Raw genomic sequence first — 17,532 nt, 5'->3', positions numbered from 1 at the left:
AATATAAGAAACTTAAATAAGTTTTGCAAACAGTATTTTAACATTATGCTTCCAAGCTAAAGATAAAATGTGTATATAATCTAACACCATCTCTTGGTTTCAAGAAGAGACATTAGACTGCTAATCTGTCAGGGTTTGGTGATGATTCCATGGCCACCTGTTTATACTACTTAACACAGTGCCATTCTTAGTTTTATATAATTTTACCCTCTTTTCCTTCCTATGTTGAAAGGTCCTTTATTTATTTGTAATTACTACTTTACCTTATGTAAAAGTAGGAGAAAACTTTCATTTACTTGTCCTTTTCTGAATTTTCCCCAGACCTACACATACAGATCCATGTGTTATAGAAAGAAGATTTTATATATGAAAGGAAGCATAATGTTTTCCATTTTTTTTCCAGTCCTATTTCTGAAAAGAACCAACCTTTGGTCAGTAATTTGAGAGACTGAACTATTAGGCAACCTATCTTAAGCAAAACTGGGCCTCTCAATCCCGCCTCAGGGCAAACTTTTAAAATAGGGCTCTGAAAATGAATTCAGGAGTTTAGATATAAAGTGCTTCTGTTGTACCTTTCCTTGGACTTTGTCTTTTCAAAGGTAAATGGATATTATTTTTATTTATTTGTACTGAAATTTCTAAATCAGCCACCATACTGGTACTGTTATTACCATAATGCATCAAAATACAAAACAACTTCCTACAAATATTCAAATAATGAGCAAGTTCCAGAGAGGAAATCAACAAAGCTCATTCTAGCATAACCCTTCACCTTAAATTGTTCAGTCAGTAAAGCCTCCCAAACCTATAAAATACAAGTAATCCTTCATCTTTATAGTTTTAATTCCTATTCTTGATGCTAGATTCTAAAGATATCCAACCAAGGTAGTATTATATATATATTGTTATATATAGTTATCTACAGCCAGAACTAGCTTTTGTCATGTTGTCCACAGCAACTAAAGGAATCCCTCAAGAGACTATTATTGAAAATTTGATCGAATACCACTCATAACCTCTTCAAATTTATACAATTGTTGTTGTTGTTAAGTGCCACAGAATCGGTTCTGACTTATAAGACCCTGTATAATGTCTCCAAGGAGAGATTGGTGAATTTGAACTGCCCACCTCATGAGCTCTGGTAGCGTAGTGGTTACGAGTCAGGATGCTAACCTCAAGGCCGACAGTTCAAAAGTACCAGCGGTTCCATGGGAGAAAGATGAGGCGTTCTGTTCCCGTAAAGATTTACATCCTTGGAAACCCTGTGCAGGGTCACTATGAGTCGGAACCGACTCCATGGTACTTAACAACAACAACAATCTCATGATTAGTAATTCAGTGCTTATTCTACCAAGCACCACACCAAGATTGTTGTTGTTAAGTGCCGTCAAGTCGGTTCCGACCCGTAGAAACCTTGTATAGGGTTTCAGAGGAGTGACTGGTGAGCTTAAACTGCCGACCTCACAATTCAAATGGCTTTGCAGTATGGCACATTAACCTACAGCGCCACACCAGGACTCCAAGACAGACACAATAAAAACCAGGATATCAAGGCAGATACAGCTCTGAAACAATAAGTTCTGCAAGAAAGGAAGTAGCAAAGCCACTGCCCAGATTGACTTTTTAAACTTTTGATTGTGAATTTTGTTAAGGTTTACACAGCAGATCATCAGTTCTACATTCAACTACCCATGCACCTTCTGTTTCATCTCATTAATTGCAGTCCCCTCCATGTAGCATCCTCCCTGTCTTTCCAGCATCCATTCTTTTTCTTTCCTAATCCTTTTGAACATTGTCTTTTGGTAAATCTCAAAATAGTGGATAATTTTAAGAATGCTAGATTGACATTGAGTTATATACTCATATTCACATATCTTCAGGTTGTATGTTCATGGAGTCATTTAGGAATAAATCTATACTTTGTGATGCCTCCAAATCACTGGCAGATTTTTGGTGGAACTGGATCTGGGCCATCAGGAATTCCTTCCTCTCTACAGTTCTGGAACTGATTATTTCAGGCTTGGTTGTTCCAGGCCTGTTTTAGGTCTGGTTGCTATATGCTGGAAGGTTTCCAGGAAGACATCCCTGGTGATAGGAAATGTAGAGGTCTAGATATTTGGTAGATGCTGAGACCTTCTGAGCCACACCATTGCTATTCTTCATCAATTTGGTACTTTGTTTTTGTTTTGTTTTGTTTTGATACCTATTGAATGTCATTCTCTGGTTCTAAAACCAACTTCAGAAAGTTCTTGTATCTACTGGAGGTTGACGTATTTTTGTTTCTGAAATCCATCGTTGAATATGCATATCTAGGTCTGAGAAACATGGTGTTCTGACTGTTTTGTGCCCTGACACTTTCATTCATTCTTAATTGTGCTATTCTCTACAAAAGTGGGCAGTTTTACTTTGGGACCGGTGAAAGAATCAGCGCTATTCTCAATAAGCAGACTCACTGAGGAAGAAAGAGGAGAGACCATCTCTGAATAGGGTGGCTCAGCAGATAACATTTGCAAGGATGTATAATTTTCTCTGATGATCCATGGTTTGTTATGATCCACATAGTCGAATGTCTTTACATAATCAATAAAGCACAAGTAAACATCTTTTTGGTATTCTCTGCTTTCAGCCAAGATCCATCTGACTTAAGCAATCATATCCCTAGTTACACATCCTCTTCTGAATCTTGCTTGAACCTCTGGCAGTTCCCTGTGGATGTACTGCTGCAACTGTTTTTTTTTGTTTGTTTGTTTGTTTTTCATTATCTTCATGAAACTTTACTTGCATTTGACATTAATGATACTGTTTGATGATTTCAGCATTTCATTGAGTCACCTTCCTTTGGAATGGGCACAAATATGGATCATTTCCCATTCGTTGACCTCCAGTGCTGCCTCAGTGATTTAAAATTTTTCATTTTGTATGCCATCAATTCCTGGAGTCTTGTTTGTTCCAATACCTTCAGTGCAGCTTGGACTTCTTCCTTCAATACAAGAACACCTTCCTTCTTGTACATATGCTGCCTCTTGATATGTTGAACATCAACCAATTATTTTTGGTGCAGTGACGCTGAGTATTCCTTCCATCTTCTTTTGATACTTCCTGCATCATTCAATATTTTCCCCTATAATGTTTCAAATATTTCAACTCAAGGCTTGAGATTTTTCTTCAGTTCTTCCAGTTTGAGGAATGCTAAGCGTGTTCTTCTCTTTTGAGTTTCTAACTCCAGGTCTTTGAACATTTGAAGAACGAGTATTCCAGAATGTTTAATTTTGTTCATGAATAACCAACAGGCAGTCATTTGAACAGAACAAGTGGATATTGAAGGTTTCAAAATCATGAAAGTTGTGCATTAGGTTTTATCCTTTAACCATACTTATATGAATAAGAAAGTAGCATCAGGATTGGAAAAAGCTTCATTCACAATCTGTGATGCAGATGACACAACCTTGTTAGTTGGAACTGAAAAGGACTTGAAAGAATTACAGATGAAGATCAAAGAAAATGGTTTTCAGCATGGGTTGTATCACAATGTAAAGAAAACTAAAGTCTTCAAAACTGATTCAATAAATTGCATCATGATACACGGAGAAAAGATTGAAGTTGTCAAAGACTTCATTTTTCTTGGGTGGACAAACAGCACTCATGGAAGTATCAGCCAAGAAAGTAAATGACATATTGCTTTAGGAAAATCTGCATCATAAGACCTCTTTAAAGTGTTTATGAGCAAAGACATTAGTTAGTTTGAGGAATAAGGTGCACCTGACCCAAGCTATAGTATTTTCAATAACAGGACTGATAACCACAAAGTTGGCAGTTCAAACTCACCAGCCACTCTTTGGAACCAACTTGACATCGCTTAAAAACCATAACAACATATGCGTGTGAAGGCTGGACAATTAATAAGGAAGACCATAGAAGAATCAATGCTTTTGAATTATGGTGTTGGCAAAGAATGCTGAAAGCACCATGGACTGCCAGAAGAAGGAATAAATTTGTTTTGGAGGAAATAAAACCAGAATGATCCTTAGAATCAAGGATGGCGACGACATGTCAGAAAGTAACATTCCCTGGATAAAGGACATCATGCCTGGTAAAGAGGAAGACCTTTAAGGAGATAGACTGACACGTTGGCAGCTGCGATGGACTCAAGTATAACAATGATTGTGAGGATGGCACAGGACTGGACAGTGTTTTGTTCTGTTGTGCATAGGGTCGCTATGAGTCTGAACCAACTCGAAGGCACCTACCACCACCACCACCACCAATATATTTTTCTTCAGCCCTCAAATTTGTAGATATTGGTAAAGAGTCCCTGGAATCACAATCTTCAGGCCAGCTTGGGGAGAAACTGGATCCATGTACATGTTATAAAAAGAAAAAAATATCAAAGACTTAGACTGTGAGAAAAGACAAATCAGATTTAAAGCCTTTTCGAGTGGAAACTATGAAGATCTCTAGATGCAAAGATATTAAAACACTGGATGAAGGAAAAATAACTTCAGTAGCAACTATCCAATCAAAAAAGATATCTTTTTATTTTCTTGACTAGAGTTAGATTATTATCATTGTCTCCGTTTTATATGTTCAAACATGCTAAATAATTTCTGGACCTGTAATGGTAGATACACAATAGTTATTAGAGTTTATTTAAAAAGTCATTGCAATTATATCTGCGACTTATATAAAACTAAAATAGAATTTAAGCCCCACCCCCACCCCCCAATGCTAGCTTCTGAAATCTGCAACTTAGGTCTTCTCAAAATAGGTTGCTCCTAAAATGGATGAATTAGAAAATATTTGTGGCAATAGTGAATAGTAACAAACAAATCTGCTCTGATTCTTTTAAGGTAGTCACGAAGCACTAGTGTTTTCATCGTTTCTCTTTCAGGAAACCAGAAGTGTGGTGTTCATTTTTCCATTGGTACTCTGAAAGAAATAACCAGCTTAAGATAAAAAGGATGGGAAAAGAGATATTGATTAGTCTGAGTGTTGTGCCAGTGGCAGGCGAACCTGGACCAGTTCAGATTTCACTCACTCATGATTTTTAGTTTGTTTTTTTTTTTGGTAAATGCACAAATTATAAGTGTACACAAGGATACATTTTTACAAACGGAATGCAACTTGATGAAGAAGCAACATCTCTAAAACCCCAGAAGACTACAACATGTCCATTCCTAGTCCTTCACTGCCACTTAAGGGTTAAAAAAAGAAATCATGACTTCTAAAATAATAGTTTTACCTGTTTTCGTACTTTGTATAGATATTGTTGTTAAGTGCCTTCAAGTTGATTCTGACTCATAGCAACCCTGTATAGGGTTTCTGAGGTTTTAAAATCTTTGCAGGAGCAGAAAGCCTCATCTTTCACCCGCGGAGCAACTGGCAGTATTGAATTGCAGATCTTGTGGTTGGTTTGTTGTTAGGTGCCATCGAGTCGGTACCAACCCATAGCACAACAGAACAAAACACTGCCCGATCCTGGGTCAACACTACTCTTGCCACGCTTGAGTCCATCGATGCTGCCACTTGGCAAATGCATCTCGTTGGGATCTTCCTCTTTTTCTCTGATCTTACCAAGCATGATATCCATCTCCAGCAACTGGTTCCTCCTGACAATATGTCCGAAGTATGAGGACAAAATTTGGCCATCTTGGCCTTCAAGGAGCACTCTGGTTGCATTTCTTCCAAAACGGATCTATTGGTTCTTTTGGCAGCCTGTGGCACTTTCAATATTCTTCTCCAACACCGTAACTCAAAGGCATCAATTCTTCTAAGGTCTTCCTTATTCACTGTCCAGCTTTCGCATGCATATGAAGTTATTGAAAATACCATGGCTTGGGTCAGGCGCACCTTAGTCCTCAAACTGACATCTTTGCTCTTGAACACTTTAAATAGGTATTGTGCAACAGATTTACTTAATGCAATATGTCATTTGATTTCTTGACTGCTGCTTCCTTGAGTGTTAATAGTTGATCCAAGAAGAATGAAGTCCTTGACAACTTCAATCTTTTCTCCATTGATAAGAATGCTGTTTATTGGTCCAGTGGTGAGGATTTCTTTACAATGAGATGCAATCCATACCGAAGTCTTTGATCTTCACCAGTAAGTATTTTAAGTCGTCTTGCACTTTCAGCAAGCAAGGTTGTATCATCTGCATATTGCAGGTTGTTAATGAGTCTTCGTCCAATCCTGATGCCACATTTTTCTTCATAGAAACCAGTTTCTTGAATTATTTGCTCAGCATACAGGTTGAATAAGTATGGTGAAATAATACAACCTTGTTGTAAAAAGAATACACCTTTTTTTAAATTTTAGACCATTCAGTGTTCTCATGTTCTGTTTGAACAACTGCTTCTTGTCCAGGTACAGATTCCTCATGAGCACAATTAAGTGTTCTGGAATACTCATACTTCGCGATGTTGTCCATAGCTTGTCATGATCCACACAATCGAAAGCCTTTGCATAGTCAATAAAGTATCTTTCTGATATTCTCTGCTTTCAGCCAAGATTCATTTCTTGTGGTTGGTAGTCCAATTATAGTATGGAGCTACCACACTCCCTAATGACGATGTACCTAAGACCAGATTTACCCTCCTGTCTTAAATTGTACTGAAAAATTAAATACAAACAGAATTCTGACACTGGACAAGAGAGACTCAGGAAAGTAATCCATAGGAAGGAAAATAAATGAAGTGAGCCTTCTGAATGCCCCAGCTACTGATCAGAGAGCTTCCAGTTGTCTATAAAAATGAAGTCATATAATATTGCTATTTTGTGTCTGTCTCCTTTTGTATATCTTCATTATATGAGATTTACCCAAATTGTTCTTTCTTGTTGTTGTTTATTTATTTTTACTTCTAAATAGCAGTGGTTCTCAAACTTTGGGATGCATCTGAATAAGATTTCTCCTCCCATCCCATCCCCCCTGGGAGTATGATCCAGTAGTTCTGGGGTGAGGCCCAACAATTTCAATTTCTAGCAACTTCTGAGTTTTCCCTTCGTGGGGTGAAATGATACCCAATGACTAGGAGCTCTAGGAAGAAGAAGCTTGTCTTTGTTGCACATGCACAGGTTAGAGCATCCATAGCATGGAACTTATAAGGATGGGAAAGACAAAATTTAGTTAATTTTCTTGAATCAATGTTTCTCCATTTTCTATCTTTATATTAGAATATCTGAAGACTTTAAATAATTGTTTTATGTAATTCTTTTTCTGTAGGGAAGAGGGCTCACTGAGCTCTTTGCCCCATCATTTCAGAAGTGCCATTCCCCACTTTGGTTTTTACAGAGGAAACTAAAGCCCAGAGAAAACTCTGAATTCCTTAGAGCAGTGATAGGGCTGCAACTAGTCCCAAATCTAGTGCTGTTTCCAGTATTTTAGTGAGTCAAATAAAATGACCAGTAGTTTACATTTCTACTTGTGCCATAGCTGAGTAGATCAAATCCAGGTAAAGGGTTAAAATCACAGACTATTGTTGTTAGTTGACAATAAGTTGCTACCGACTCAGAGCAACATTATACACAACAGAACAAAATTTTTGCCTGGTCCTGTGCCAATCTCACAATTGTTGCTATACTTCAGCCCTGCTGCCACTGTGCCAATTCATCTCATTGGGGGGGGGGTCTTCCTCTTTCTAGCTGACTCTTCACTTAACCAAGCATTATGTCCTTTTCCAGGGACTAATCCTTCCTGATAATATATCTGAAGTGTGACAGACGAAGTCTCGCCATCTTAGCTTCTAAGGAGCACTCTGACTGTACTTCTCTCAATACAGATCTGTTTGTTCTTTTGACAGTCCATGGTACTTTTAATAGTCTCCTTCAACACCACAACTCTTCTAGTCTTCTATGGTCTTTATTCATTCATTCGTGGATAGATCTAATAATTCCGTTTCAAAATTGATTTCATAAAGTGTTATCATATGACCTTCACTATGTCCTTGATGCTATTTCTTTCAGACATTGCTGACCATGGCGCCTCTCACTGTAGCTCTCACCTCAACCCTTGCATATACTCTAGGAGTCCAAGGGCAATGTGAGACTTCTAGAACAATTATTCTACTGGCAGGGAGCACACAGTTTTCAGTCTTTCCAGTGAGCATTGGCTTATGAAGCATAGCTTTTGAACTGGTGGGAGAGTATAGTAAAAAAGAATCCAGGCTCTGACATTAAACTCAGATTTCAGACCATAGCCTGGTCACTTCTTGGTTGGGTGTACTTAGGCATGTTCAACAACGTTTCTGAACCTCAGTTCCACATCTTCAAAATGGACATGATATAGTATGGAGTGTTGTGAGGAAGCAATGCAATCGTGTATGTATAGAGCCTAGCACATACGAGAGGCTCAGTGACAGTTCCTTTTCCATCCTCAGTATAATTGCTACTAATGACAAGTCAGTTACCAGGGTTTAGCTTAGTGCTCCTTTTAGGCAGATTGTTGCTTAGATTCTTGTTCCATAATAGTATTTCTTTTGGATGTTGTGTCATTCAATTCTTAGCACTTCAAATAATATTGTGCTTTAGTACTAAACATAATATTAAAAGAACAGAAATGCTTTGGAGATAGTGTGGATCGAGTGTGGACACTTTGTCCTAGGTTGTGAATTCAGTATTTCTATTTCCATCCAGTTTTTTGCCCATTAGTGTGGCTGCCCAAATTATTCTAAGTTATCAGAGCACCTAGAAATATTAAAGTAATTCACCAAATTGTTAGTTTGGAGTTTAAAGGGCAATCGTTTTATGTAAGTGTTTTTAAAGAGTCATATCTCCCCAAATGCCAAATGTAAGGAGCACAATAATCTGTCCATTCTAAGTGTGTTACGACCGGGCTGAATTCATCTCCTTCCTTTAAAAGAGAAAGGCAGAACAATTTGCTTCAGCCAAGGTGAACTGGTTAATGTCCATCAGGAATTGACAAACTAGTTGTTTGGTTTTAGGATGACATTATGTTTCCCAATCTCAGACTTTAGTCATGAAACTGGTATGAGCCTCAGATTCTTCTAAGTGAATTTTTAAAAGTGTGTGTGTCTCTGTGTTGGCGTATGGCACTCAATGTGGCCTTGAACATACATACAGAGGTCATGACAAGTCACCAAGGACTATGATAATAATCAGCAATATATATCATACTTATAATAAAATGTCCAGTCCCTGTTCTTAATGCTATGTATTAGCTATCTTGCAAGGTAAGTATGATTATTATATTTATTTTATAGATAAAGATATTGAGGCACAAAAAGATAAGTAACTTGTTCAGGTCAGAGTTGGGATAAAAGAAGGACCAGCTTCAAAATTGGTGCTCTCAACTGTTAAGCTGCCTCTTGCATAATGATATTGGCCAAGAAGTATACAAATGGCTTTTTATTACCCCTGAAGTTGCATTCTTCACCCAAATCGTCTACACTAAGGTGCCCAAGTGAGCAAACAACAGGGTATACTGATTCTCCTGAGTTTTGCCACTGGCAGTGGCAGCCTGGCTCACCTGGAATCTCCCTCAGTCATTCCTAGAAGGGTTCTATTTTCCATCCCAGCAGAACACGTCTGCCTCCAAGGCCTCATGCCAGCAGCCCTAGAGTAGAGCAGAGGCACCACTGTCAGGGAGGTTGCTGAAGCACTTGCAGCAGACACACAGTGACCCTTGAAACTTCTCTGGAAAGTTGAAGTGTGAGATGGGAAGCAGAGTTCAGGATGACCAATTTAGAACCTTACTGGAGCAATACTAGAGTGGTATCTATGGGGAGGGTAATAGCAAATAGAGAGTACTTACCACAGTTCAATCATTAGGACTTCTCTGAGGCCAGGGTCCATGTGAGAGCAGCTATGTCTCTGATCCTGAGAAGATGATATATTGAAAGCAGCCACTCTAATAGCAGCCAACTGATGATGACCTCAGCTGGGAAGCAAGAACCATGCTCCTGGGTACCAGGATGCTGGGGTAACCCTTACATCTGAACTGGACCTTAGGATGGATCCACATGCCAACAGATAACCTGGCCCTGGACCTGCTACTGGACAAGCCAATGTGTCCTAAACCACAACAAGATATGGCCACTGGTACCACTCGGTGCTGTTTGCCTATTCAAATGGTGTGTGTAAGCTTTTGCTTGTTTGTTACTTTAAAATTACCTGTTTAATGTAACAGAGGCCCCTAAAGGGAATATCTAAAGAAACCACAGACCACAAAACTTGGCATCAATCAAGCACATTGTGATAATATGATGACCATTATTGAAAATTTTTAGTTGACATTTGTCCTACTGTAGAAAGGCTGGAAGGAAAAACAGAAAACAAAAACAAACCTCTGAAAACCCATCCTAAATTCCCAGATCAGTCATTGTAGTAAAACAAATGGAGGGATGGGAAATCTTGTACTCCTACACTGGATTGTGGAGTCCTGGTGTGGTGTTGTGGGATAATGCACTGGACTGCAAAGTCGGTATGAACCACAAGGTCAGCGGTTCATATTCACCAGTGGCTCCTCAGAAACCCTATACAGGGTTGCTATGGGCAAGAATTGACTCAATGGCACTTGATAACAAAGCTGGACTGCAAGGATGGTTTGAACCACAAGGTTGATGGTTCAAGTTCACCAGCCACTCCTTGGAAACTCTACACGGCGTCCCTATGAGTCCGAACCGACTTGATGGCACTCAATAACAATGACAATTTTCAACCTTATGAAAGATCTTTACTCCCTTGTCTCCCCACTGAGGAGTCTTTCCCTGAGACTACAACAGCAACATATGAAATTGTGTTCTATGACTTTAAGAAGGAAAAAAAAAAAGAGAGAGAGAGAGAAAACAATGTGCAATAAACTAGAATTACGCACATGTAAGATGTCATTCTAAATTGTTAATTCATGCAGGGGGTTTATCTAGCTTTTTGTCTAATCGAATGAAGCATTTGATGCCTTGTCTATATTCAAATTGATTTTCTCTTACAAAATACCAACTGCAAAAGACTGCTCAACATGGATTGATTGATATCAAACCCCAGAGGCAGCTAACTCGAAAATCATAGCTTTTGAAACTCATGCAGAGATTTTGGTCCATGACCCTGCATTGGAATCCCACTAGAGAGAGGAGGGAGAAAAGAAGCTAGGGCAACTTCTGTCTTATGGAGTGAGAAAATAAGTCCCATTCTAATTCTGTCATACCTGTATATTGCCATGCGAAAAGGATTTTCTGTTCTCTTCCTTCCATCTCTCACATTCTCTCTTTTGAAATCTCACCCATCTTTTTCTCCTCTTTTCTCTTATTTCTTTTCCTTTCGTCCACTGACTTCCTTTCTCCTCTCAATTTCTTCTTTTCCTTTGGCTTTTCATCTCGCGTTTTTCAGTATTGTCACAACAAAGTTGAATTTTCATTTCTCTAGCAGCCAATGAACTTATTTTTGTGGCTTAGTTGTCATTTTTTATATACTTTTGCCCATTTTTAAATTGTATTCGTTGTGTTGAGCTTGATATACAGGTCCCTTGACAAATAATTGACTTGTAATTATTTTCTCCCTTTTTGTGGTTTGTATGTTTTGTTTTGTTTTTCTTAATAGTACCTTTGAATAGCAAAAGTTTAAAATTTTGATGAAATCTGACTTACCTATTTGTTAATTTGTGACTTCTGTTTTTGGCATCGTATCCAAAAAACCTTTGCCTAACTCAAGCTCACAACGATTTTCTCATGGTTTTAGTTTTAGGTTTTACATTAAAGTCAATGATCTATTTTGAGTAAAAGTTTGGATTTTTTTGTTGTTGTTAGGTGCCATCAAGTCAGTTCCTACTCGTAGTGACCCTATGCACAACAGAACTAAAACTGCCTGATCTTGCCCCATCCTCACAATTATTGTTATGTTTGAGCCCATTACTATTACTATTGTGTCCTCCGTCTCCTTCAGAGTCTTCCTCTTTTTCACTGACCTTTCACTATACCAAGCATTATGTCTTTCTCCATGGACTGGTGCTTCCTGACAACATGTCCAAAGTATGAGAGACAAAGTCTTGCTATCCTTGTTGTAAGGAACATTCTGACCGTACTTTCAATATTCTTCTCAAAAACCATAATTCAAATGCATCGATTCTTCTGTGGTCTTCCTTATTCATTGTCCAACTCCCACATGCATATGAGGTTATTGAAAATACCATGGCTTGGGTCAGACACATCTTAGTCATCAAACTGACATGTTTGCTCTTTAGTACTTTAAAGAGGTCTTTTGCAGCAGTAGCCAGTCATACTCCCATTTTTGTTTTGTGTTTTTGTAATTTTTTAAATTATCTACAGCAAAATTTTACTTGTGTGTGATATCACTAATATTATGCAATAACTTCCAAATTCTATTGTGACAGCTTTCTTTGGAATGGGCACAAATACAGATCTCTTCCAATCAGTTGGCCAGGAAGCTGTCTTAGAAATTTCTTGGCATAGACAAATGAGTGCCTCTAGTGCTGCATCAGTTTGTTGAAATATGTCAATTGGTATTCCATCAATTCCTGGAGGCTTGCTTTTCACAAGTTCTTTCAGTGCATCTTGGACTTCTTCCTTCAATACCATCAATTCTTGATCATATGGTACCTATTGAAATAGTTGAGTATCAATCAATTCTTTTTGGTACAGTAACTGTGTGTATTGTCCATCTTTTTTTTGGTACATCCTTTATCGTATAATATTTAGCCCATTGTTAGGAGTCATTGAGTCAGTTTTGACCCATAGCAACAGAACCAAACACCACCAGATCCTGGGCTATCCTTACAATTGTTGCTACGCTTGAGCCAGTTGAAGCTGCTACTGTGTCAATCCATCTCTTACTTGCTGACCCTCTACTTGACCAAGCATGGTGTTCTGCTACAGGGACTGGTTCCTCCTAGTAATATGTCCATATTATGAGAGACAAAATCTGGCCACCTTGGTTTCTAAGGAGAATTCTGGTTGTACTTTATCTAACATATATTTCTGCCAGTCATGAAACCTTAAATGTTTTTCTCCAACACCATAACTCAACTGCATCAATTCTTCTACAGTCTTCTTATTTGCTGTCCAACTTCCACATGCATATGAGGATATTAAAAATACCATGGCATGGGTCAGTTGCATCTTTGTCCTCAAACTGACATTTTTGCTCTTGAACATTTTAAAGAGATCTTGTGCAGCAGATTTGCCTAATGCCATATGTTGTTTGATTTCTTGACTGCTGTTTCCATGAGTGTTGATGGTTGATCCAAGAAATATTGACAACTTCAATATTTCTCAATTGGTCATGATGCAATTTATTGGTCCAGTTGTGTTGATTTTTGTTTTCTTTACATTGAGGTGCAAACCATACCAACGTCTTTGGTTTTCATCAGTAAGTTATTTCAAGTTCTTTTTGCTTTCAGCAAGCAAGGTTGTATCATCTGCATATCAAAGGTTGTTAATGAGTCTTCCTCCAATCCAGATGCCATGTACTTCTTCATCAAGGTTAGTTCAAATGGGTACTATCTGCAACTTTGGGTGTTATTGTGCACCGCCTCTCACTTCATATAGGCTGGATGCTTCACTCTCAGCTCTAGCCCTCTGTGTCTGTATCCTTCTCCATGGGCACATGCGTCCCCAGGTCTCATCACACTTCAGACCAACCAGCCCTTCCTGTTCTCTCTCTCATCTCCAGGTCCATGGGAGTCTGTGAAATGTGGTTGAACTCAGACCATTTCTTCATTGCTTTCTTTCCCTTTTTTCCACTCACCAGTAGACCAATGTGGTCACCAGCAAGCTTACATGCATGCTCATGTGTTCCCTTTGAGTTTCAGTCTTAGAGGTAACTTGATTGCTTGCCTTGATGGCTTCCAGGTGAATAGCATGCTTATTCTTGTAGTAGCCAGTCATACTCCCATTTTTGTTTTGTGTTTTTCCTAATAATTTTTTCAATGTACTGTTGCAGATGTCTTTGAATTATCTTCAGCAAAATTTCATTTGCATGTGATATTAATGATGTTGTTTGATGATTTTCCTATTATGTTGGGTCACCTCTCTTTGAAATGGGCACAAATATGGATCTCTTCCAATCAATTGACAAGATAAACTGTCTTCCAAATTTCTTGGTGTAGATGAGTGAATGCCTCCAGTGCTGCATCAGTTTGTTGAAAGATTTCAATTTGTATCACACCAATTCCCAGATCCTTGTTCTTCACCAATGCCTTCAGTGCACCTTAGACTTCTTTCTTCAATACATTTGGTTTTTGCTCATATTCTACCTCTTGAAATTATTGAACATCAACCTTTTATTTTTGGTATAGTGACTTTATGTATGGACTGATATTGGTCATTTTAAAACTGACAATCACATGGTTTATATGCTAGGAATGACAAATTGAAAATGAATGGCATCACATTCATCATCCAAAAGAGCATTTCAAGATATATCTTGAAGTATAATGCTGTCTGTTATAGGTTAATATCTATATGTCTACAAGGAAAACCAGTTAATACCACTATTATTCAAATATTATTATTTTATTATTATTCAAAAATGTACGCACCAACCACTAAAGCCAGTGATGATGAAATTGAAGGATTCTACCAAGTTCTTCAGTTTGAAATTGATCAAAGATACCATCAAGATGTATTGATAATTAATGGTGATTGGAATGCAAAGGCTAGAAACAAAGAGGAAAGATCAGTAGTTGGAATATATGGCTTTGGTGATAGAAATGATGCTGGAGATAGCATGATAGAATTTTGCAAAACCAATGGTTTCTTCATTGTAAATACCATTTTTAAACAACATAAAAGACAATTATACACATGGACCTCACCAGATGGAATACACTGCAATCACATTGACTACATCTGTGGAAAGAGATGGTGAAAACGTTCCATATTATCAGCCAAAAAAAAGCTAGGGGCAGCCTATGTAAGCTCAGGCTGAAGATGAACAAAATGAAAACAAGTTCATGAGAGCCAAAATATGACCTTGAACATATCCCACCTGAATCTAAGGATCATCTTTAGAATAGATTTGATGCATTAGACACTAATGACCATAAACCAGCAAAGTTGTGGGATGACATCAAGACCATTATACTGGAGGAATGCAAAAGGTCACTAAGAGGACAAGGAAGAAAGAAAAGACCAAAATGGATGCCAGAAGAGACTCTGAAACTTGCTCTCCAGAGTAGAAATGTTAAAAAAAAAAAATGGAAGAAACAAGGAGGTTAAAGACCTAAACAGAAATTTTCTCAAAGGACAGCTCAGGAAGACAAAGCCAAATAGTATAATGAAAAATGAAAAGATCAGGAGATCACAAAACCAAAAGGAAAGAACATGCTCAGCATTTCTCAATCTGAAAGAACTGAGGGGAAAAATAAAGCCGTAACTTGCAACACTAAATAATTCTTTGGATAAAATATTGAATGATGCAGAGAGCATCAGAAGATGGAAGGCGGTCCAGAGGTTCGCTGCGGCGGTGTGTAACAGCCTCATGAGGACAGCTGAGTGTGCTGCCGCTGGCAGGAGCCCAGCTCTGCCGATGTCTCCAGTAGTACTTCCAGTGGGTACCAACATGGCTATGGCCCTGCGTACTGCGGGCGCTCTTCTCCACGACTGGTGGCCGGTGGCTTGAGGGTGCAGCAGCAGTGGAAGTGCCATTCAGGGGCAGAGGCAGAAGCAGCCTCAGAAGCAACCAAACGGGTCAAAAGCACAAAATCTCAAGTCCAACCAGCGAAAAGCCCAGAACAGGGTGCTGATGCTGAACATGGGAGGCCCTGAAACCCTCGGATTGGTGCTTGACTTCCTGCTCAGGCTCTTCTTAGACCGGAACCTCATGATGCTGCCACTGCAAAATAAGCTGGTGCTGGTGTGATGCTGTGGGTTAGTGCGCTGACTGCAAAGCCGTTTCTACTGCAAAGTTGGCAGTTCAAGCTCACTAGCTGCTCCTCAGAAACCCTATACAGGGTTGCTGTGGGTCAGAATTGACTCAATGGCACTTAACAACAACATCAATCATTGCCAAACGCCAAACCCACAGAATCCAAGAGCAGTATCAGAGGATTGGAGGCAGGTCCCTCATCAAGATTTGACTGTCCAAGCAAGGCGAAGGGATGGTGAAGCTGCTGGATGAGATGCCCCCAACACATCCCCTCACTAATATGATATTGGATTTTGGTATGTTCATCCTTTAACCAAAGAAACAATTGAAGAAATGGAGAGAGGTAGACTCAAAATGGCGATTGCCTTCACACAGTATCCACAGTACAGCTGCTCCACCACAGGCAGTAGCTTAAATGCCACTTTAAAATACTACAGTGAAGTGGGGAAGTGGCCAGCGATGAAGTGGAGCGCCATTGACATGTGGCCCACACATCCCCTCCTCATCCAGTGCTTTGCAGACCACATTCTCAAAGAACTGGACCATTTTCCACTAGAAAAAAGAAATGAGGTGGTGCTTCTCTTTCCTGCCCACTCACTGCCAATGTCTGTGGTCAACAGAGAGGACCCTTATCTCAAGAGGTTGCAGCTACTGTCCAAAAAGTTATGGATAAGCTGGGCTACCCCAATCCTTACTGACAGATGTGGCTGTCCAAAGTTGAGCCTATGCCCTGGCTGGGCCCTCAAACATACAAGACCATAGAGGGCTCTGCGAAAGGGGCAGAAAGAATATCCTGTTGGTTCCAGTAGCGTTTACAAGAGATCACATTGAAACTGGATATCGAGTTCTCTTAAATTCTAGCAAACAAGTGTGGAGTGGAAAATATTAGATGAACGGAGTATCTGAATGGAAATCCATTGTTCTCTAAGGCCCTGGCCAACTTCGTGCTCATGCACATCCAGTACGAGTGCTGCTCGAAGCAGTTGACGCTGGGTTGTCCGCTCTGTGCTAATCCCATCTGCGGAGAGATTAAATCCTTCTGCACCAGCCAGCAGCTGTGACCTCCACAGAGGCCCCAGCCTCCAGATCCTTCTGGTGGGCATCAGGGAGATGCCATTACCACCAGCTCAAGAAGGAAGTCTCAGTGCTGTGTATACAGCCTTTGGGCCCAAATCACTGGATTGTTTCAAATGCTTCTTGAAGGAATTATAACCGACTCCATGGCACATAACCACCACCACCAGCACACAGTAAACATTTATATTCCCTCACTCTGGGTAAAGTTGCTAGTTTGGAATGCCCAGTGGTGGCTGTGTGCCATGGAGTCAGTTCCGACTCATAAATTGACCTTGCACAGGGTTTCCAAGGCTGCAAATGTTTACGGTAGCAGAAAGCCTCATCTTTCTTCTGCGGAACAGCTGGTCATTTCGAACTGCCAACCTTGACGCTAGCAACCCGATTCTTAACTACTTGGCTACCAGAACTCCTTTATAGGACATTAAAAAAATAGAGAAAACAACATAACCACTAGAATATATCCACTATTATATTTCACCTCTGTCTTGTCCTGTGAATATTTTGAATGCCATAGTAACTTGGAATCTGTGAGTGAAACTTTGTTCTGAGAATGCAGAAATGATACAAGATCATATTCTGATCTCTATTTGGATTTAAATGGTTAAAGAACTCTATGATGGGGAGAAG

At 39.3% G+C, this 17,532-nt stretch overlaps 1 pseudogene; it reads left to right on the top strand.

The window, feature by feature from the left end:
• The first annotated feature begins 15,522 nt into the window (after positions 1 to 15,522).
• Positions 15,523 to 16,889, top strand: LOC102811616 (annotated as a pseudogene).
• The last annotated feature ends 643 nt before the right edge of the window (positions 16,890 to 17,532 follow it).

The sequence above is a fragment of the Chrysochloris asiatica genome, unplaced genomic scaffold (assembly GCF_000296735.1).
Source record: "Chrysochloris asiatica unplaced genomic scaffold, ChrAsi1.0 scaffold00051, whole genome shotgun sequence".
Taxonomy (NCBI): Eukaryota; Metazoa; Chordata; class Mammalia; order Afrosoricida; family Chrysochloridae; genus Chrysochloris; species Chrysochloris asiatica.
The sequence above is the reverse complement of the archived record's forward strand: the minus strand, read 5'-3'. Positions and strand labels throughout refer to the sequence as shown.